At 41.1% G+C, this 22,053-nt stretch overlaps 1 protein-coding gene across 4 annotated transcripts in view; it reads left to right on the top strand.

Annotated features, from left to right (window-relative positions):
* The window catches only part of PAG1 (phosphoprotein membrane anchor with glycosphingolipid microdomains 1), a 116,814-nt gene that overhangs the window by 30,052 nt on the left and 64,709 nt on the right, over positions 1–22,053 (top strand). Inside the window, exon 3 of one of the 4 annotated variants that reach the window (XM_054816013.1) lies at positions 10,947–11,213. The exons of the other annotated variants lie outside the window; for them this stretch is intronic. The gene's annotated coding sequence lies outside the window, so the exon portion shown is untranslated. The remainder of the gene's footprint in view (positions 1–10,946; positions 11,214–22,053) is intronic. 4 annotated transcript variants of the gene reach the window in all.

Genomic DNA, 22,053 nt, shown 5'->3' on the forward strand with positions numbered 1-22,053 from the left:
AGTTTCCTGTGATAGGTGTCTGGGGCGAGGGACATGTGAAGAGCAGGGTGGGTGTCTGTGGTAGGAGAGCTGAGGTGTTTGTGGGCCCTCCGCTGCAAACCTGTGGCTGGTACATGACGCGCAGACCTGGTTTGACATGCATGGTGGTCGTGTCTGGGCTTTGCAGCGGTCTGCCGTGTTTCCTGGTCTGGTGTTGACATGGTGGAGGTACAAGGCATGTGGCTTAAGGAAAGGGTGCGAGCTGGTGATCCAGGTGCCCACAGGAGAGGGCTTGTTGGCATCTGAGCACTCATCAAGACTGGGAAGCGGCGTCAGGACCCCGGCTGTGCCGACCACCGGGAAGGCAGCGAGAAGGGATGAAGAGGCTCTTCTCTCGGAGCTGCTTCAGTGCAGGGGATGTGTGGTTTGGTGCTTAAAATTTACAGCTTGCCTGTGTTGGAAGTTACTCAGGAATAGCTGCTCTGCTTTCAGTTTCCATCCTGCCTGTTTCCTTAATAACACTAAAATGCAAACAGTCCACCGCCACACCAAGGGGTTGGGGTTTGTGTATATTCACCATGAATAAAAAAACCATACAAGCTTCAGCCTGAGCCTTCTCCTTTTCGCTTGTGTGGGTTTTGGGGGTGGGGGTTTTTTGTTTATTTTTGGTGTTTGGGTTTGTTGGTTTGGTTTTTTTGAGTGTTTTTTCTTTTCTTTCCTTTTTTTCTGGAAAGCCCCTCACCTTGTCTTTAGCACTTCACTTTCTTTGAGTTAGTAAAAGCATTTTCTATCTGTTTTGATTCTAATGGACTCCACCACGTTGGCTAGCGTGAGCTTCAAGATATCTCTTGTCTCTGCCACCATCAGTGGTAGCTTCTACATGTCTGCAAGTTTCCTTTCCCCAAGACGTCAGGTTTTCCCTCTGCTATCTTCAGATTGCCCTTCCAGATGGCCGGCTGTCCTGCAGGAGTAAGCACCCCCCGGGCAAGGGCACTCACTGCAGCTCCTCAGTCTGAAAGGGTCATAAATACATAAAGTTTGTGCTTTTCATTGCACTGAATGTAACAGGAGGAGCCGCCTTGTCAGCGTGCTCCCAAGGGGGGGATCTGCACTAAAAGGTCTGCATAACAGCAGGGGGGTGGAAAAACCCCTTTGAGAGCAATGTTGGTGACTTGGAGTCAGTGCTCTCAGAGGTCATTTCTACAAGGCTCAGACTGCAGCTCACCGTCTTGCCTTTACTTCTTCGTTTTCTTCCTCCCTTGCTGTTTGTGTGGTCGCAGTGCTGATCCTGGATGTCTGTGGCTGTTGTGAGCACCAGGGGCTTGCCCCGTCCCAAAATAACCCAGCCACCTCCTCAGGGGTTACCAGCATGAGGTCGATGTTTGCGAGGAACACGGTGGGAAGGCGGTGTTTTTGAGGAGGTGAGGGTCCATGAGACTTTGTCCCCGCTGGCCCTCGGTGGGCCAGGAATGGAGGTGACTGCGCAGGCTTTCCTGGTGCTGGAGGACACGGGGGTGGAAGGGAGAAGCTGTAGAAGTTACGCTTGTGCAGGTCCACCTTCAGTCAAGCGCAGGAAAGCAAGCAAGCGCTGATTCCTACCCATGCTGCTCACTCTCTGGCGCCTTGAACAAAACCCGCCCTTTTCAGATGTAATGTAAAGGAATTAAAGAACCACCTCACGAGAGGAGGTAAGGTCATTCTACATAGACCTGTCCTGTAGAAGTGGAGCGATTCAAATATTCCTGTGGTGGGTTTGCATCTATGGGGCTACAGTGGCAGGTGTCAGACCAACACACTGCGCCGACTGCGAAAATAAGCTTACGTTGCAGGAATGACTATGGTGATTACAGAGCTGCATGAATGATTAATTTACCCAGCTTTTGTTTCACTTTTGATCCCAGGCCCTCTGCAAAAAAAAAAAAAAAAAAAAAAAAGGCAATTTTGGAAGATGTTTTTAAAATAAAGAGTAAGTCAGTGGTAATAACAGCTTTACTATGCAAATGTGTACTGAAACTACTCCAAGAGGAACAGAGTAAAAAATCAGTTGCTACCGTATCACTGTAACATGCATATGTGAAATTTATAGGTAAGTATTTGCCAAACACTTCGCAATCAGAATATCTATTCACATTTTAAGAGGACAATATTATTTTTCTTCAAATAGGACATAGTGTCATAGTGACATAGTGGTAGTGCTTTTTTAATAACCCTCCTTTAAGCTCAGTTTAGAAAGCATTTGTTTTGTTATTAAAATTACTCCACATATTTGAGACAGACTTCAGCTGAACAACTGCCTAACACGTGCTAGACACATATTGATTTTTTTGTCTTAGCTCAACGTTTCCCCTGGGCATCATATTATTTATTCATAAAGCAGAAATGTTGTCTGACAGGCAGTTAGAGGGGTGTAGAGCTGTAGTCCAGAAACAATGTGAAAAGCTTTGCAAGGACCCCAAGAAATCAATGTGCTGATGCTAAAGAGCAGCCTTTTAATTCTGAGCACACGTTCTTGCAATCGTTCAGTGTGGAAAAGGAAATTTAAATAACAAATAGTTACTATTAAAACTGCAGGCCTAAATTTTCATTCATCTTTATTCCAATTATCCAAGCCAAGGTGGAAGTAGGCAGACAAGGCAGCTAGCCAAGCCCAGACACCTCTCAGCCATAAAGCAGGCTTGTTGCTCTAGCCCTAATTTGCACATTTGTATGTAGATTTCTGTTGGAAGGAAGATATTTTTATCAATAAAGACTTAAAACCCAAGCGTTGTTCAGAGAGCCAGCTACTCCTAAAATGTATGTGATTCATAACCACTTACTCTAATTGATTGTTAGACTGATGTCTGTACAGCAGATTAAAATAATAAATAGCTAGTATTTTTAGAATATGAGTTGAAATATTTTGATAAGCTAGTCATTGTGATAGACCTGTTTGAAAAAAATTAGGCAAAAGGAGATTTGTTCTGGTTTTTGTTCATTCAAAATTAGATCACAGCATATTATCAAGCAGTATTTGCTTCTGGAAGATATATTTTATTTCCAAAAATGTTTTGTCTACTGAAATAATAATAATAAATTGAGCTCACAGGTATTCTTAGGAAATTTTTTTATCTGACCTTATACTTCTCTCAGCAAGATAAGTAACTTTAATTATTCAAGTATTATATTTGAAATGAGATAGACATCTGAATATCTTATCAAATCAGGCCACTATGGAATTTGTTTCTTGTTATTTAAAACACAGATAATGCTGTTGAAAAAATAGCACGTCATCATGTAATTAAATATTTCATCTTAATGTATAAACGCAAGGGAGCTGAACTAAATTTGTTCTGGCATTTCTTGACTTTCTAGTACTTGGCTTTGAACCTGAATGTTCTTTGATATATAGGGTTGGGAATTTCAAAATTTGCTTTGCATATTTTGAGGGGGGAGGGGCAATGTAAGAAGAGAATTAATTTCTACTCTATGGACATGAAAGTTACTGCCTTTCTCTTGGTTAATGAGAAGGTCGTGTTATTTACAGTGAAACCAAGGCACACATTAACCTCGTGAAGCTAAGTTAACACGTATTCCTTAAATTGGTCTGCAGAACACCTTATAGTTGCTTTCCCCAGGGAAGGCTTTGACCTCTTCAATCACAAAACATCACAATAAATGCAATTTTAAATCACTCAACTGGGACAGCATAATCTGCGTCCATCCAGAATAAGTAAGAGTGCCTGAAGCATGCACAATTTTTTTTTTCCCCAGGAAGTGGTCTTTAAAAAGAAGTGGAAAATATGATACCTCACTGGTATCTTCTAGGAAATCAAATGTATGATCTTTCACATTCAGTGTTCTGACATACGAAGATGACATTGGGAAAGCACTACAGTGTTTTCATATGCCTGTCTTTCATGGATTTGAAAATCTAATTTCATTTGACCTGATCTGAAGAAAATGTAGCAAAAATGACATTTTTCTGGGCTATTGTACATGTTGCAATGGGCACGTTTTTTATGGTTGCTATCTGATGTGAACACGAAGTCATGAAAATACTTCATTTTTCAAAAATGGATGTATTTTGATTTGCTCTCGCCAGTACTTTTGAATGCTGCTGTTGACTCACAAGAGTTATCCTGTATTTACAAGTAGGTTTTAAATAACAAATTTACTGCATAGCATTAAGGATGTCTGAATGTTAACTAGTGACTTTAAATGTCACTTTTCCACACTGTTAAACTAGAGCTGTAATAATAATTCTTTTAATCTATTTAGATAGCTGGTAGCTGGTCAATTAATAAGGTTTGTTCATCCAAAGCTCAACTGCATCCCTGCCTCTCTGAACTCTGTTTTCTTAATTTAGTTCTGTCATTACTGTAGTCAGGAACGTAACTCTTTGCTTTTGACAGCAGAAGAATAGCCAGCCCTAGATAAAGCACTAAAACATGAATACACGCGTTTTCTGCTTCGCCAGGCTGGAGTGCTCTTCAAGACACTCAGACAGAGGATGTCTGCACCAGAGCTGGTCACCCGAGGTCTAGTCAGGGGAAGGAAGTAGCTACTTTTAGGACATGGTCCATTTAACTTATTTTGGAGGCTTATTATATTGTACAGTAAGTTGGATCCTATAAGAGCCTTATAGGATGCTGTCATCTGAAGGGAGCGTAGGTACCCAGTTGCGGGGTGGAATTCAGCTTCAGGCTGGCACGCGCACATTGAGTTACTTCGGAGCAGCTGGGTCCTCATGTGAGCGCAGCATCCCCGTTGGAATCAGTGGGGATGTCATCCCTGCAGCCGGTGGAGCCTGGAAAGCAGTGCTGCTCTCCCTGAGCCAGGTGCCGCTCTGCGGGATCGCTTGCTACGGACGACTGGCTGGGACACACCGTTCCTGTTACCGGGATGCTGGGACTCAGCATGCTCTTCCCACCTACGGTTATTTAGGACAGCGATATGCAAGCTGTTATGTTACCTACCAGCTTCCCTTTGGGTGTTGATCCTTATTAGCTTGTGAAGGACATCGTGAAGAGCGCTGAGCAAAAAATAAAAGTAAGCCATATGTTTAACAGGTGTTTTCTTGGTAAGGTTTATCTGGTGACAGCACAGGAAAAAGTTTCCTTAATTCTGTGACACTATTGTGTTCCTAAAATTACTTTTTTCTGATACTTTGCTGGAACTTTTGATGAGAAGTGGTTGATTTGGAAATCACCATTAAAAGGGTCATGTGTGGGAAGATACCGTCTTTTTCTATTTTTACCTTTTTTTCCCTAAAGAATAAATTACCTAATATCAACATGTCTTTGGTGAAACACCTTTCCTCACCAAACAAACAGATATTTACAGAGGCTTAGTAAGAGGTTGGCAGACAGTCCCTCTCACAGGTCAGTTTGCTAAAAGGCTGCTGTCGAGACTGTCATCTACTGAAAGGCAAATGTGGTTTAGAACCAAGGTTTGTTACTGAGCTCAAACAGACCCCAGGCACTTCTGCTCTCTTAACTTTGTAAAATGGCTGACCTAAGGAGACGACAAAAAAAAAATTATCTGAAATATTTTCTAACAGAGTTAAATAGCAAGTAGTACGCGTGTAAATCAATATTTATATGTATATGTAAATCAATCTTTATAAAAGACCAAATTAGCCGTGGAACACAGATGTTTCTGACTTGCATACAGGTATTTTAGGAGTCGTTAAAAGATAGTAACTCATGATAGAAAATGCCTTAGCTGATGATGTCCCGGGCTTAAAAAATGAACTGTGAACAATACCAAGGCATGTTTCTTCCTCCGGGGATGTCTGTGGACTGCGAAATGTTTAGGAGCCAGCCAGGGGGATGCCCACGGTCATGAAGAAATGCCACCCCTTAGTCCACTGTCAAGCGTGGTCCATATATCGCTTGTGTAGCTCTTACCTTGTTCAAACCTGCTGCAAAAAGAAATTTGTTTTCTTGTGAGCATTTCTGTAATACTTGTCACTCTTTCTTATAACAACGATAGTAAGAAGCAGTCTGATTTCATGTGAAAAGCCTTTCTGGCCCATCATCCATCTGCACATCCCTCCAGTTCACCTGCAATACCAGCTTCATCACTGACCTGCTGTGTATTCAAACCAGCATCTGTGCGCTTTATTCTTTGCTACTGCCGAAGTTAAGGATGAGCTGTGGGCAGACATCAACATACTTAACCTCATTTTCTCCTTTTAAATCCCTTCTTAATATCTCCTCTGCCATAATCCCTGGGGGGGAAAAAAAAAAAAGTAGGTTAGCAATGTGTTACAGCCAGTGTCTCCTGTGTTGACTGATGCTGTCTCTTTATTTCCTCCTGCTTCTTTGTCAACCATCCATATCCATTTATTGGACTTTTTTTATGTTTAAATGTGACTCTCTGAAGCAAGAACCATCTTTTTAGTTCTCCCTGAGCACAGCCTCCAGCATGCCTGTATCCTGGCCTGGGACTCCCAAATGCTACTGTAATGTAAGGAAGAGAAAATAACTGTGATGGCTCAGTGCTTCACAACTTTCATAGGCTTCTTCACAGCACCATGTGAGGAGAACCAATGTTGTTATCATATGGCAAAGGTGAGAAATGAAGACATGTCCTTAATAAGGAATGTTCTTAAAATATTTTGGTTAAATTTGAATGTTTGAGCTGAAATACAGGTTATCTTTTTTGCTTAAGGGCTTGTGGCATTCCCCAGTATTTAATATCAGATCTCCTAGTGCTTCCATTTGCAGGCGTATGTTCAGCACTGCTTCAGATCAGGAGCTTGGGAAACGGGAGATTTGAATATGGACAGGGCGTTTGCTCAGTGTTTTCCCAAGCACCCACAGGAGCTCCTTGCCAAAACCTATGTCACCCATTTAATCATAGCACTTCCTCAGGTCTCCTGCCTCGGTGACTTTATGCCTTGCAGATTATGGAACAAAGGCGACACGGTCCTATGGGCTGGCAGTACTCAGAAAATCAGTAACATAGGAGCCTCCCCCTGCACCTGTGTCCATGTACCCTGGTAGACCATCAGATTTCACATGGGGGCAGGCACGAGCGTGTGGCAGAGTCGTGGGCTCCGTGTGCTGCCGCGGCGCTCAGCTGAGCCCAGGTGGCTGCTCCTGTTGGGAGAGTGTCAGCCTGGGCAGATTTGGGTGGGTTTGTGCTGGGACCACAAAAGGTTCCTCCACACCTGCAGCATGTATGGAGGATTTTTACACCAGTGAAATATTTTTTACACTAAAGAAATATAAATATTATAATAATATAAAAATATTCTATAAATATTTATAATATTAAAATTATATTTATTATTATTAAAATATAAATATTATAGTAAATATACGTATTAATTTTTTTAAACATAAAATACCTTATTGCTGTTACCACTCAGTAGTTTTCTTAAAATTTAACTTAAACTTTGGTATCTTTTATCATTTCAATAAGGGTTATGTTAATTGGAATAGCACATTTAATCAACAAATGTTTAATGAGGGACAATAGTCTTCCTGTAGATCGCATATCTCATAAAAACTCTCCAGTGTGCTGTTAAAAGCATTAGCTTCCTTTTATTGAAATGTAAGGCCTACACACAATACGTGCCACTGTAGGGTGGGATAAAATTTTAGCTGCTATTTGGAATAGGAATATTATAAATGCCATTGAATCTATTTTTTTATGTCTCTGTTGGCAAATCTGGGCGTTGTACTCTTATTATACAGGGTTTAATTCTGTTCCCTTCCTGAAATCATGCTAGATCTCAATGTATGGGGTTTTTTTTTGGTGTATAGGAACATCAGGATTTTAAATGTCACTGTTCTGTGATGCTTTCGAGACAAGTAGCATATACCAAGGAGAAACAACACTTCCTTTTCAATGGTGTAAATCCTCTTTGTGATGTCTTTAGACAAGCCGTTGCTCTCTCTCAGTAAAGCAGGTAGTGTTGGAGGTCCAGGTACTTTGCATCTTTGGCACGGAGAGTATCTCTATTTTGCACGATAGGCAAGGGGAATTTGACTCATTTGACGATGGTGGATTGGGGTTGCTGGCATATGCTGCCAGAAGAGTTAGTCAAGAGAAGAAGTACATAAACATTATTTACCAGTCTTCTGTATTTGTGGGATGGTTGTCAGTATCTGCATGCGTAATACGTTTCTAATTGGTGATTGAACAAACATAGATGGGGCTGCACTACAACACTTTTTGCTGATGTGAAAGGTTGTAGAGTGAAAAGTTAAAATATACAAAGCTCAGTGTCTAAAAATACATGAAACGATACATGTTTTGCTTGTTGAGGAAGTCATATAATGGATCTGGAAACAGAAAAAATTGAAGAACCACGAAATCAGAAGCACTAGGTCAAGCTTTTCCAAACTGAATTAAAATATATTTGAAAGGAAGATCTCTAAGATGCAGCAAAGTTAGTTTATTTTCGCTTCTCTGGAGAGTCTGAACTGGATATCCATGTTCAGGGTTGGAGAGGGTTTGGTACCAGTGGGACTCCAGCTGCAGGGACCTGCCTCCCTGGGGATGCTGTCAGCAAAGCTGCCCATCACAATGGCACTTCTGTAGTGCGGACCCTGGGCTACTCTCTGCCGTGCTCAGACCACCCGTTTAGTTTAAGCAACCATCAAATCATAGCAGCTTGGCTCAGTAGTGACTTGACCCCCTCAATTATGTTCAGTACTGTGACTAAAACCTACTGTATTCTCTTCCAGCTGTTTTATACGTGGCATAACTTAACTGCTGCTTGGGAATTTAGATTGACTATTGTTAATCAGTTTAGTCAGTGAAATATCCACATAATACTTAACTAGTTCTTCTGAAGAAGAAGTAAAGCAAGTGTTGTGCACTCTCTGCCTTGACACCACCAGGAATGGATGTGGGCTTGGGCTTTCAGCCTTACCTCTGCCCGTTCTTATGGCTGTATGTTAAGAGACTGTATCTTGTCTGCTAGGCCATCAGAACTGGGGCTTTGGGCAACGTGGTCTAGTGGAGGGTGTCCCTGCCCATGGCAGGGGGGTTGGAACTAGATGATCTTTAAGGTCCCTTCCAACCCAAACCATTCTGTGATTCTTTGATTCCAAAACTTTTTAACTTTTTAATGTTACGGCCATCCACTGAATAAAGAGTGTTGCAAACATCCCATTGAATATAAACTTTCTTCAGAGCTACTGACGGACTTTTTTCAGAGCTAGTGAAGTTGTAGTCTGCAACTCGCTTTGAGGTAACTGAAAAAGAAAATGGGAAGAATCAGTCCTATCAATATACCATCACAATGTTTCTATTTAGAGGCCTTTTAAGCATGCCTTTGTCAATGATTGCCTTAAAGCTTTTAATGTTCTTGCGCTGCAAGAAGCTGAGCAACATCTTCAGTGCTTATTCACAGCATATACTCCTGGCATATATTCCTGCCGTCCACGTCAGGCAGAAATCCTCCTTGAATTAAATGGGCTTTTTGCCTGACACGGTCTCTCATTCTAACTAAATTAGCAGTAACAAATTTAACTATAAATTATTTTTTGCTCTGGGCACATTCCCTAATAATTACCCTCCACTAGTAAATACTTCACCATATCAGTGAGATACAAGAGCTTTTAATTCTTTAAACTCAGCAACTGTCTTTTATTTCAGGACTGGTTCTGTTGGAAGAGGAGTTTGGTTTGTTTTTATGGTAAGAGAGATCACTTAACCTGAGTGTATAATTAGGACATTGCCTTATGAAATTTCTACCTTATAATATGTGAAATTTGAAGTTCTTCCCCACTGAGCACATTCTACATTAGAGACTGGGGTGGCCAGGTCTAGGAGGGCTGGGTTCTTTTTGGGTTTAATGCTTTTATTTTCCAGGTATGCATTAATATTGAGAAGAGAGTGATTCATGCTAGACTACATTTTTAGTATGGATTTAATTCCACCAGGAATCAGGGTAGTGAAACGTGCTGCATGGCAGCTGGCACAACAGCATTTTTAATCAAATAATAGATTCCAGCTGGTGGGGAGTCAACTGAGTTCTGAAGCAGACGTGACTTAATGCAGATCTTCCTTATTTCTTCAATAAGATGTATTACCTTTGCATATTAAGCAAATGTAAATGGCGGAAGGGAAGTGAAGGAAAGCAAGTTTGTAGGTTTGCTGGAAATAAAACTAATCATTATAACCTCATAAGGTGAGTTAAACAAGGGAGAATGTGGAGTTTTGTGTTCTGAGTGATAAATTATCTTGGACTCTTCTCATATCATGAAATGATTTCTGATTTGCAGGTGTGCTTGTGATTACAAGATTCATTTTCTATGCTCTGTCCTTGAATATTGCATTTGGTGCTCTTTAGCTACTTACTACTGTCACTGTCACCAGGAGTTGTCCTCATGTAAGTCGTCAGCCTTTGTGCTGTGCTTACCTGGCTCGGTTACAGTGCAGTGGTGTGAGCAATTAACCCCAGCAGCGAAGTGGGGGTCTTTCTGGTGTCACTGAACTGACACTTTTTTCCAGACAGTCCTTTTTCAGTAATGTCTTTTTCTCTGCTCTCACTAGAAGTGTAAAGATTTTGAAAGGATTCAAATAATGAGGATCTTATTGATAGGTAGAGCTGAAATAATGTAACTGGGCTGCAAAGCCAAATGTAATGGTACTGGAAAGGTCAGTGCATATTGGAAAATGTCAACAGGTGCATTTTCAATGATTTTTCTTGTTAGCTTCTATCCCATGATCTAAGCTCAGCTCTTAGCCAGGACAAGCAACTCATTCATCACTTGATGCGTACCGGGGCTTAGTTCATGCTGTTGAAAGAAATGGCAAATGCCACAGAAAGAACATACATTGGTTAAGGCCTTTTCTTCTCCTAGTTTCTTGCCGTCTGGAAGCTGAAAGCGATATGCTGGCTAGTTGCCTTTCTGTTATTTTGCTGTTTGGTGTTCCTTGTAGAACCAAGGTGAAGTTCAGCATCCCCCACCAGAATCATCAGGGTCTCAGTGGGAGCAGGTATCCTGTTGTCCTGTCTGCAGCCGAGAAGCATTGAGGAGCTGATAACTCCCATCCCATTAGCTGGAGCTGCAGAGATTTGATACTTCACACAGTACAGCCTGAAAGTAAATAGAGTATGAAAAAGCATGTCTGATGTGAGGAGACCCTTTCTGAGCTGAGTGATCCCCATTCCCTCCCGTCCCCCTGAGGTCACTTGCCTCAATCAGGAGCTGCTGCATGATAGCAAGATCAAAGCCATTGGAAGCGATCAGCTCTCTTCATGACATCTGCTGAAAGTGTGCGCCAAGGTAAGTTTTCTCTTAAAAAAAAAATCGTTTATTTTTACTTTATCTGTGTGTTCAGAATTTGATCCTCAGTAAAAGTCCTATGAAAGAAGAATACTAAGGAGCATTTTTATGTAGATGGATGCAATTAACATAAATCTATTAATCCAGACTAGCAAGAGAATATTGATTGCAGTGTTTTTGCACTACCTTCTGACAAGATGGAAAAGTGATGAGAGAAAAACAAAGCCAAATTGATCTCATAATTTCAGGAGTTGTCTTGAAAATAAAAATAAATATTCACATAGCTTCAATTTATGGCCTGTATTATTTCCATGACATTTCTGTGGTTATTGTTGGTTTCTGACAACATTACAGTATGTATTAGAGACCTTTTGTGTTAGGTTTGGTTTTGCCATGGTGGTCACTTTGTTCCTCATGTAGCTTATTGATGCCATAAGTAAGTTAAAAATGGTTCTGAATGTGGAAAATGCACAGAAAAAGAAAAAAGTAATCTGAGAGATGGCAGATACTAATAGGAGTTTGAAGGAGATACTTAGGTAAGCTTTTATATTGAATGTTACGAAAAGTTCGTATTAAGCTTCGCTTGTGCATTGGTAGTTCAGGAGATGCACTGGAAGTCTGGTTGTTTGTGACTGGTCAAAACCCCAAATTTATTTTGGTGCAAAATGCTAGACTTGAAACTTCCTTTTTTCATACAGAAGCAAAACTGGCTTTTTTGGAAACATTAATGAAACAATATGAAGAAAAGCTCAACATGGTTGATGAAAAGCTCAACATGAGCCGGCAGTGTGCGCTTGCAGCCCAGAAAGCCAACCGTGTCCTGGGCTGCATCAAAAGAGGTGTGACCAGCAGGTCGAGGGAGGTGATCCTGCCCCTCTACTCTGCTCTTTTGAGACCCCACCTGGAGTACTGCATCCAGCTCTGGGGGCCCCAGTACAGGAAAGACATCGAGCTGTTGGAGAGAGCCCAGAGGAGGGCCACGAAGCTGATCAGAGGGCTGGAGCACCTCTCCTGTGAGGACAGGCTGAGAGAGTTAGGACTGTTCAGCCTGGAGAACGCTCTGGGGAGACCTTATAGCAGCCTTCCAGTACCTGAAGGGGCCTACAAGAAAGCTGGAGAGGGACTGTTTAGGAGGGCGTGGAGTGATAGGACAAAGGATAATGGCTTTAAACTGAAAGAGGTAGATATTAGGAAGAAATTCTTTACTTATGAGGGTGGTGAGGCACTGGAACAGGTTGCCCAGAGGAGCTGTGGATGCCCACTCCCTGGAAGCGTTCAAGGCCAGGTTGGATGAGGCTTTGGGCAACGTGGTCTAGTGGAGGGTGTCCCTGCCCACAGCAGGGGGGTTGGAACTAGATGATTTTTAAGGTCCCTTCCAACTCGAACCATTCTATGAAAAATTCATCCCAGAGCAGCCAAGGGCATTTTGACCAGGCACTTTGCTGTTGTACCAAGAACCTAACCTCAGGTCTCTTGTCTGACACATCCTGGACAAATGCTGTTAAATGCAGACAGTCAGGAGCTTTTGGTCAGGAATGTATATCTCCTGCATTCTCCTGCTCTCTCTATTCATCTGGAAATCTTAATCCACATCTGAGAAATATTTCTAACATCAGCTTGCTTAGGGATCGACATATTACTGCAAAACATTTCAGTCACCTTCAGTTTCTAACCAAATTTGATCAATTTAAAGCCAGCTTTGGTAATTTAAACTAACCTACGTGAGCAGTGGATGTGTTCTTGTTTTCAGAAGGACCCTATGAGTTAACAGGTTTTGCATTCTTTAATGTGTATGCTGATGCACATCAAACAGTTGAGGTTGTGATGACCAGCTTAAAGATACAGGTTTGTCTACAGCCTTATTGACTGGAATGGCAGTACACTGGTTTTCATTTGGATGTATTGAGTTTCATGTACCACCTGCAAAGATTTGACCAACAATCTGTTGGTTTTAATGAAGTTGTGTCAGATTTGCAGGATTCATTGCAGTGAAAACTGATAAATGAAGGGCAACATGTTACATATTGGTCATGTTGCTTAAGAAAGCAGCTATTTCAGAACTAATTAGTCTATTTATGAAATAATATAATAAATATTTAATGATTTGTTCGATTCTTACAAACAAATACTTCTGCTTGTAGATGCTAATTACATGAGCAGAGCCCTTCACTTTGCATGGGCAGAGTTATATTTGTGTTGAAATGTTTGTTGTATTCGTGCCAAAAAACAACCAGGAAACCTCATTAAGATCTGATCCTTCAAACATGCATGTGCTTAACTTGACTGCTCAAATAATGTTGCTTTAGCAGTGTTGATTTCAATACTTTGATCATGAAATACCTCGTGTGTGTGGGGGGGGAAATTAATACAGCAGTAGTGTTGATCTGTATAAACATTCATTAATGAGTACATGTTGCACCCTTCCCTGGAGGCAGAAAACCATGTTTCTGCTGAGTTGATGAGTAAAGTGAAATTGCTCACCAAAGATGCTTACTGTCTTGAGATCCATTTTACTGCTGCTATCTTAGCCTGAACTCAGACTTCAGAGGGACTGTTTCTGTATTTTCCCGTGCACAGATTTCTCTGGGGGCTGCTGCCCGGTGTTCAGGCTCTTACTCCTGTTCACCATATGTTAGTTGCAACACCTTCGGCTCAGTTCCCTGGGCTAGACTAGGGATAACAGGAAGACGGTTTTAAAGAGAAACAAGAATATTACTTGAGTGTCTTTACAAATAACAGAACATAATTTGTTTGCCCAGTGGAAGACGAATGTTTACTATCTAGCAAGGAAGGAAAAATACTTTCCCTCCAGGCTTTACTAAGTAGAAAAAAATTACTGCAGCCTAAAGGAGCCCCTGAACCTCTCATGTTAGATACCAGCAAATCCTCAACTCAGGTTTTTGGGAAGCAAAAGAAGAGCCCCAGGGGATGGGCTAAGGCAAGATTCAGAGAGAAGTATGGGAATAAAAATGAAAAGCCATATAAAATTCATGAAGGATGAGGAAAGGAGATCAACAAGAAGATGATAAGGGTGGATTTCTGTGATTGTTGCTCCTGAAGGATGGCTGGCAAACACTCCCACCTGACAGCATTTCATATGCATTTCTGCCTGGCCAAGATCTCATTTATAATTATGACAAGGTTTTTGAATTTTTTCTCTACTACTCCTGTGTGGAGTTCTTCCTGCATGGGTTTTCATGTTTATTTTCTCAAAGGAAAAAGGAAAAGGACTGCCCGAATATTCTAAGAAGAAAAGCCAGCCGTTTATTTAAGCTGGCTCTCAATATGCAGAAAGTTGCCTCCAAAAGAAAATGCTAATGTTTGGCTTTAGGCTTTCCTGGGAACACAAATAAACTGTTGTTTATTTTTTGTCTTTGGAGATTTTGTAGGTGTTTTTATTTCTTCCTTGTTCTTTTAAGCCTTTTTTGCTACTTATCTAGCATCTCACATAACTTTGATATTTATCTTTGCAATAGAGTAATTTACATGAAGATATGCAGGGGTTTGAGAATGTTTTCTTTATCAGTAGACAGAAGAGGAAGTTAAAAATCATCTGTTTTCCACTCAGTATCTATTTTGCAGTGCACGTTGAAAGAGACATATGTTGCCGCATGTGCGATGAGGCTAATTCTGTCTTTGCCTTAATGGAGTCGTTCACACTGAGCTTCCATTCTGATGCATTAAATGAGAAATTGTGAATTTAGGTTCACAATGGGCTCTCGTGAAATTGCTTTGTTACAGCACTGACTTCTTAGTAGAATCTAGGGGCGATTGAAGGCTTCAGGAGGCTCCAGTATCGCTTCAGGTACAGCCTTGCTGTGAAATTAAAATCAAGTCTTGGTAAAGCAACAAAAACTCACATAGGTCAGGTTATCCCAGTCTACCCAGAGTTCTGTTTTCTGAGGCTCCTGATGGCACTCCCAGTACCTTTGTGCATCAGAGATTCATGGAAACAGCTGTAAAGGTGGATTTTTGAGTGAGTAGATTCAGCCTTGACTCTACAGCCATTGCAGATGGTCTAAGTGAGGGGTATTGCTGAGGATGGGCTGTGGCCAACCACATGGTCATTTTGTCTATCCGCATCTGAGCCTCACTGAGTGGCATTGAAGGATTTCTTTTTAATGGACATGTTAAACATGGGACAAATTTAATTTTAGTATTGTCATTTAAAGTAATTTCTGATACAAATGATTTGCTGGCAAATGAGACATTAGGTCTACCATAATTTGGGGCTCATCCAAGTTTCCGTTCCTCTAAGTGCAACTGATCCAAGTGATGGTTCAGCTGCGCGCTGTGCTCTTCAGTACTTCAATCTAGATGAATCCTCCTGACCATGATGATGAGTGCAATAGCTAAAAAGCCTGTACATCAGTAACAAAATGTGCCTGCCATCACCTCCTTAAACCTGAAACCCTGGTGTGGTTGGCCATTCCTTTCATCCACTGCAAGAGGAATCTGCTTTAAACAAACGCGTATCTCAGAGTTCCCCATGGGTATTTTTACTGCAGAGTATAGTGTCACGATTGAATATCTGAAAATATCACAAAAAATTATATGTAAAAGAATAATGAAAAATTAGCGAAAAATCTCACTTGGCATCAAAGAAAAGAAACTAAAGCTTATAATAAAACCCTCTATAATGAGGCATATCATATTTTATGCAGCAATCACAGTGTATAAAATAGTCTGGCAAAATTTCCCAGTTCCAATAGTTCACTGTGCACTGGTATGTTCACAAAGATACTGGTCCCAGCTTTACTAAAGTAAGGACAGTAAAATTCTTGTAGCACCTGAATGTGTTGTGCATGTATAGTAGAAACGTCTATCATGAGATTACATTGCATTTAGATTCATGATGACCTGTCTTTTCTTTTTACTTTGATTTTCCCCTGACTTGTAGTTACTGAAGTCCCCGAAGATTACTGGGGCAGAATGCCTAAAAGTGCTCTTTAACACTTGACAGCAAGGCTCTGACAGTGTTACACACACATTTTTAAGCACACTAACAATTGAAGGATAACGCTGTACGCAGTACAGAGGGTTTACAGAAAGAGGTAAATGGGGATTTTGCGGCTTATGATGGAGAGTCTTCGATGTAACAGTTTCAAAAATTAGATTAGGGTGTATATCATTTGAAACTCTTTTTCAGTTGTGCTATAAATTTAATGGCAAGGTTTTGTTGAAACGAGCTCTTGTGGTCTGCAAGGAAGAAAATCAATCAGCATGCACCTTATCATTTTTCTGTATCCTTGGTAGGGATGCAATTAAATTCAGTCTGAAAGGTCACAGTGTGGGGTATACATTAACCTCACACTAACCCTGTATATGATACTGCCACTGAGAACGAGTTAATAAAGATATCAGTTGGAGCTGTACGTTTGTTCTCTTTTTTTCAAATGTATCTGCATACACGCACCACTTCTAATTAGATCTTTGTGCATAATATTAGTAGATATCTAGAATATTTGCAGTGCTGCTAATTAGGCTGTGAGGTAGTGTACAGTGGAATATACAGTGGAGGTACACAGTTGGTGGCTGAAGACACTTAAACTCCTTTGTTGAAGTTAATGTTAATGCAGGGATCTGTCAGTGAGACCAGGCTTTGTTTCATTTCCAGACTCTGGTGATGTTTAAAACAGCAGCTGCAAAAAGTGAGTTTAATTCCAAAGTGCAGTAGAGCTTCTGAATGTCATTTGCATTGTACACATTTGCTCCAGATGAGCGAAATTAAATTTCTTACTGAGAATTGGACAAGTACTTTGGTGGTGAAGAGAATCTTGACCTTTTTAACCTTTTAAATTAAGTTATGGGGAGGTATTTGATTTTCCGTTTGATTTGGGAGGCCTCTTTAAAGAGGAACCACATGTTTCCCATATTAGCTATTAAAAAAAAAAAAACAGTACAGTGTGACATGAAGAACAGCAAGGCAGTTTCAGGGGCAAGTTGTTAGCGAAACATAATATCCAGCACTTCTTTTTGAGAGACTGGCAGTGAGAGGTCATCAGATTTTACTTCTGAAAACATTTCTGCTCCTCCCTGGAAAGACATTTATTGTTAGATGAGATTGCAGAGTTTCTAATGAATATATTGAACAATGGGGCATGAGAATGAGAAATACAAAATTTGTACTTCAATTTGTGAAATAGAGCCAGGGGAAGTGGATTTGGGCAAATAACAGCCTGTTAGGCCAACCTCTAGAGTATGTAACATTTTAGAGCAAAATTTGAACAAGATAATAAAGTCAGGAAAGCAAACAGAAAATGGGCTGAAATAAAAAAGGATTAATAAATATTTTGTGCCAAGGCTAGCTGTTTCATCTTCTTCAGTTCTGTTGCTGAGGAAAGGCAATAGGTGTAATCTATCTCCATTTTGATAAAGAATTTGAATATGGTATTTTCGTGGAGATTTATCAGTATGGTAAGAGAAAAAGGAGATTTATAGAAGAAAGTTTAAATAGGTAGAGAATTGAATACAGAGGAGAGGGCAGCATTAGTGTTGAAAGGGAAGTGTTGAGCCAAAGGGAGGCTGCTAATTAAGTTCCTCAAAGGAGATGAAACACGTTTAATATCTTCCTATCATTGTCACAAATAAGCAGTAGTATGCTTATGAATTTACAGATGACTCAAAGGTAAGAGTCACTGACATTTCAGAAGAGGATCATAATATCATATAAGAAGGATTAGGTTTTCTTCCAGGTTGGTGTAATAGAGAATGGCATGAAATGTAATTGTGCAAAGTGCAAGGTCGTGCTTTCAGGGAATAATCATCTGAATTTAGTCTGTGAGCTGGGAGCTCATCAGCTGAAAAAAACAGAAAAAAATAAATACAGCTGTATTAGATCATCCAGGACCAGGATCCTAGATCTATGACCTGTTGTAGATCTAGGATCCTAGGACCTGTCCTATCTAGAATCAAGCTACCAGTAGGATGCTGCTGTTAATAAGATAAATGCATGCCAAGAAGATAGTGGGTGAGGTATTTCTAGCAGGGAAAGCATTAACATATTTTGAGTGTTGGCAAAGCACAGCAAGAATAGTGTGCACCATTCACATTAAAGAAAGACAAGTTCAACCAGGAGCAGGCGCACAGAGGGGCTGTCAGGGCGGTCGGGGGGACGATGGATCGCATGTTGTATCAGGGGGCGCTGTAAGAAATAGAGGCTTGTTCAGATAATAAAGCAGAGGCTGAGATAGTGCTGTCTTCAGGAGGGTGAATATGCAGGAGGAGAGTAATCACCAGGGAGTGAAGAGAGCTATAAATTTTAGGTTAAATGACGGAGTGAGCATCAGGAAAGTAAATGGACTGTGTGTGAAGCAGGGCCAGGCAATAGAAGACAGTCCCCAGTCTGAGGACTGAGGTTTGCGAACAGCCTTTTCCTGGTGCAGCAGAGGTAATAATAAAGAGCAGCTCTAGGATGGAGTTTCTTCAGTTGATGGAAGGCACTCGGGAGTTTTCTTGCAGTCCTGTGCTCCTGTATTTATTTAAGGTGTTTCTCTTGAGGAATGGGATGTTCACATGCCTCTCTGTGTGTGAATGTTTTAATTAAATTGCTAGCTGCTTCCGTGTGTTTGAAGCATTCCCCAGCGGGCTATGGGTCCGTGCACCGCGGGCAGCGTAAAAGAAAACATGTTCTTGTGCACGCAGCTGCAGCGCAGCAGAGAAGGGGAACACTTAAGAGATGGCAAATTTTGTATCTCCTGAAGGGACGGTCGTCAGTTGCATCCACTCATCCAGGTCCTTTGCTGTTGTGGGAATGTGCTGAGTTTCTGCCTCTTTTTTCATAATCATTGATGACTACTCATAAGCACAACCTAAATATTGATCTGCCTGCAGAGAAATAGAAAATCTTCTTCCTACAGCACATAGGTTTCCTTCTTGGAAGACTACATGTGCTGTGAAGGAAACTTCAGCGGTTTCACAGAATCACAGGACGTTTGAGGTGGGAAGGGATCTCTGGAGGTCATCTGGTCAGATCCCCCCTGCTCAGGCAGAGCCACCTAGAGCTGGTTGCTCAGGACTGTGTCCAGACAGCTTTTGAGTATCTCCAAGGGTGGAGACTCCACCACCTGTAGACATTTCCCTGTGGAGGTGGGTTGAAATCACGCAGACAGGCATTAGATGGGAAGATTCCTGGCAGTTACAGGAAGGTTTAGGGTTGCAGTGAGGTTTAGGTAGCTAAGATGCAGGAGATGAGAGAGACAAGTCCTGAGTTGCCTTCCCAAAGGTAAGGTGGAGCTCTTAAACTGACTCTTTGGTCATGTTGACTTTCCACTCTGGGCACACTACAGGTAAGTACCAGTTCTGCTGCGCTGCCTTCCAGTGGCACGTAATGCCAAAAGTAGGTATAACAGTACCCTTAGATACTGCAGTTGTGCCACCAGTGCTCTGAGCAAAGCATGGCTTCTGTGCTGCTTAAATGCTGCCATTGGCAGAGGACCTTGGACACATGAAAGAGGGAGCTTGGGCGTGAGAGGAGGACGTAGCAGGTGGTTTGCTGGGCAGCTGTATGGGCAGCCTGTGGGGTGATAGCCCTGCACCAGGGACGTGCTCATGATGCTCAGGTCACCTCTGGCGTTGTTCCTTCTCCACTCTTGTCACTGCTCATCTTCCCTCCTTGCATGTGGTCCTCTGAGGTTCGTAGGGCTCCGTGGATTTCAGGAGAAAGCAAGATGAGGCTTTGGGCAACTTGGTCTAGTGGAGGGTGTCCCTGGCCATGGCAGGGGGGTTGGAACTAGAGGATCTTTGAGGTCCCTTCCAACCCAAACCATTCTATGATTCTATTCTATGTGTCATGATTTCTGTTCTCCCTAATCTTGAAAAAGCAGAAGTTAAGATTTCACAGGAAATCCAGCCATTTATTTCATCCATTCACGTGCTAATGCTTGTGTTTCCTGAACTGCCATGCAAGGGAAGAGTAGAGATGTCAGTTTATTACGCTTGGGGCACGTGAAGCTTGCTTTTTGGCTCAGCCATAACAACGGTTATCCTTAGTGGAGTTGTATCCTGCAGCAACTGCTTCATTTTTTTCCTTAAGATTATTCTCACCCAGGTTCCGTGCTTACATTGTTTACCCTTGACATGAATTATTATTTCTTCCAAATATATTAAACACATTAATCACGTTTTCATGGCTGAAGCAGGTTTAATATGCATTTTTAGGAGAGTATTGGACAGATCTCACTGTTGTTATTCCAGTAATTTTACTTGCTGATTTACTCCGCTTTGAGAGTAAGATTGTCTTTTGTGTCAGATGCGCAGCATGGCGAGCCAACAAATGTGAGAATTGAGAGTGACTTGATGCTACAAACAAGAAAGTGCAATTTTCCTCTTTCTTTCCTTCATCTAGTTCTGTGTAATGCCAACAGAAACGGCACATCTCCCACCTTCGTGTGAGTACAGCTTCCGCATTTCTGCAGTGAATCCAGAAAAGTTTGGTCAGGGCTTTCTCCAACGGGACAGAGGAAGCTGTGGCACTGTCCATCAAAACCACCACTTCTCTGAGAGAAAGCTGCTTCATGGTCCAAGTGAGCGAAAGGGCATAATTTTATTTTTCGTGGCATAAAGACTGATGAACGTGCTCAGGAACTATACACTTCACTGTATATTTTTCGGGTTAATGATGCCTTAAAATTGTAGAGCAGTTGCATTAATTTTTATATCGCAGTATGGTGAGGGTTCAAGAATACCTCTTAACTGGTATTGAACTTTAACTTGAACACTGAGGTTCATGGGTTTATTCACTTAGTATCTTTTGAATTTAGTACAAGTGGTAATCACTGCCAGCCTTATCATTGCCTCTTCTTGAGGAAAGCAGAAAGAAATACAAACTTCAAGTTGTATTTGTTCAAGTGTGAGATGAAGTGGTGATCATCCTCATAAACTCGTTACACAAGATGAAGAAAACTGGCTCAAAAGTCCTAATTATTGCTGCAGTTACAATGTAGTGTGGGAACTATTCTGTTTCAGGGAATAAGGGAATACTTGCTCCTTCAGTCAGAGGCCTTATTATTTTTGTATTATTACTATCAGCATCATGAATCTGCCAAATGAAAGTATGTATCCAGACATTACGTGGTCTTCTGCTTTTCACAGCTCATTTTTTCTGTTTGTCAATGTTCCTTCACTGTGATTTGGAACTTCTTAATGGTGTTGACATAGAAATGTCCGTTCCCACACTGTTAAAAGAGAAATTTGTGGCTGTTCTTACCCTTGGGATGGGAGAGGATCTAAGGAGACTATATTACAGGAGACTGATTTCTGCTCTTCGTGTAAAAGGGAAGTCTGTTTCTAGTCTGGTTTGAGATAAGAATTCATAGTGACCATCTGCATGAAAATTTTACCCATAGTAATTTATTTTAAAAAGATTCTGGCTCAAAATCCCATCTTTTTTTTTTTTCTTTCTTTTTTCCTCCCTGAATAAAGTTTCCTAGTCTGGCATCTCAGGGAAGAGCATCTGCTTCAAAAATGTCTTTGGAGGTTCTGAGTTATTACTCTTCACTTTTTTAAACAAGTTTTTCCATCATGCTGCCTTGTACAGCCAGTAAAAAGTCTCCATTTGTTGTGGGAAGCTCTATAGTATAGACATTGTCTGGTTTGGCCTGACTTCATTAAAGATTAGAGATATAACCACGCTTTACTCATTAATAGGAATATCTTTGTTCATCATTTTCCCTAAAAAAAAAAAAATAAATTTGACATTGTGATTTTCTTTCATTATTCACAGTTTTGATGGATTCCTTCTACTAAAAATGGTTCTGTCTCACATTTCAGCCTATTAAAAAGAAAATTACAGCGGAGTCAGACAGAGAGCTAATAATATTTAGAAAGTCCAGTCTGTGCT

This window comes from Grus americana, chromosome 2, assembly GCF_028858705.1.
Source record: "Grus americana isolate bGruAme1 chromosome 2, bGruAme1.mat, whole genome shotgun sequence".
Lineage (NCBI taxonomy): Eukaryota > Metazoa > Chordata > Aves > Gruiformes > Gruidae > Grus > Grus americana.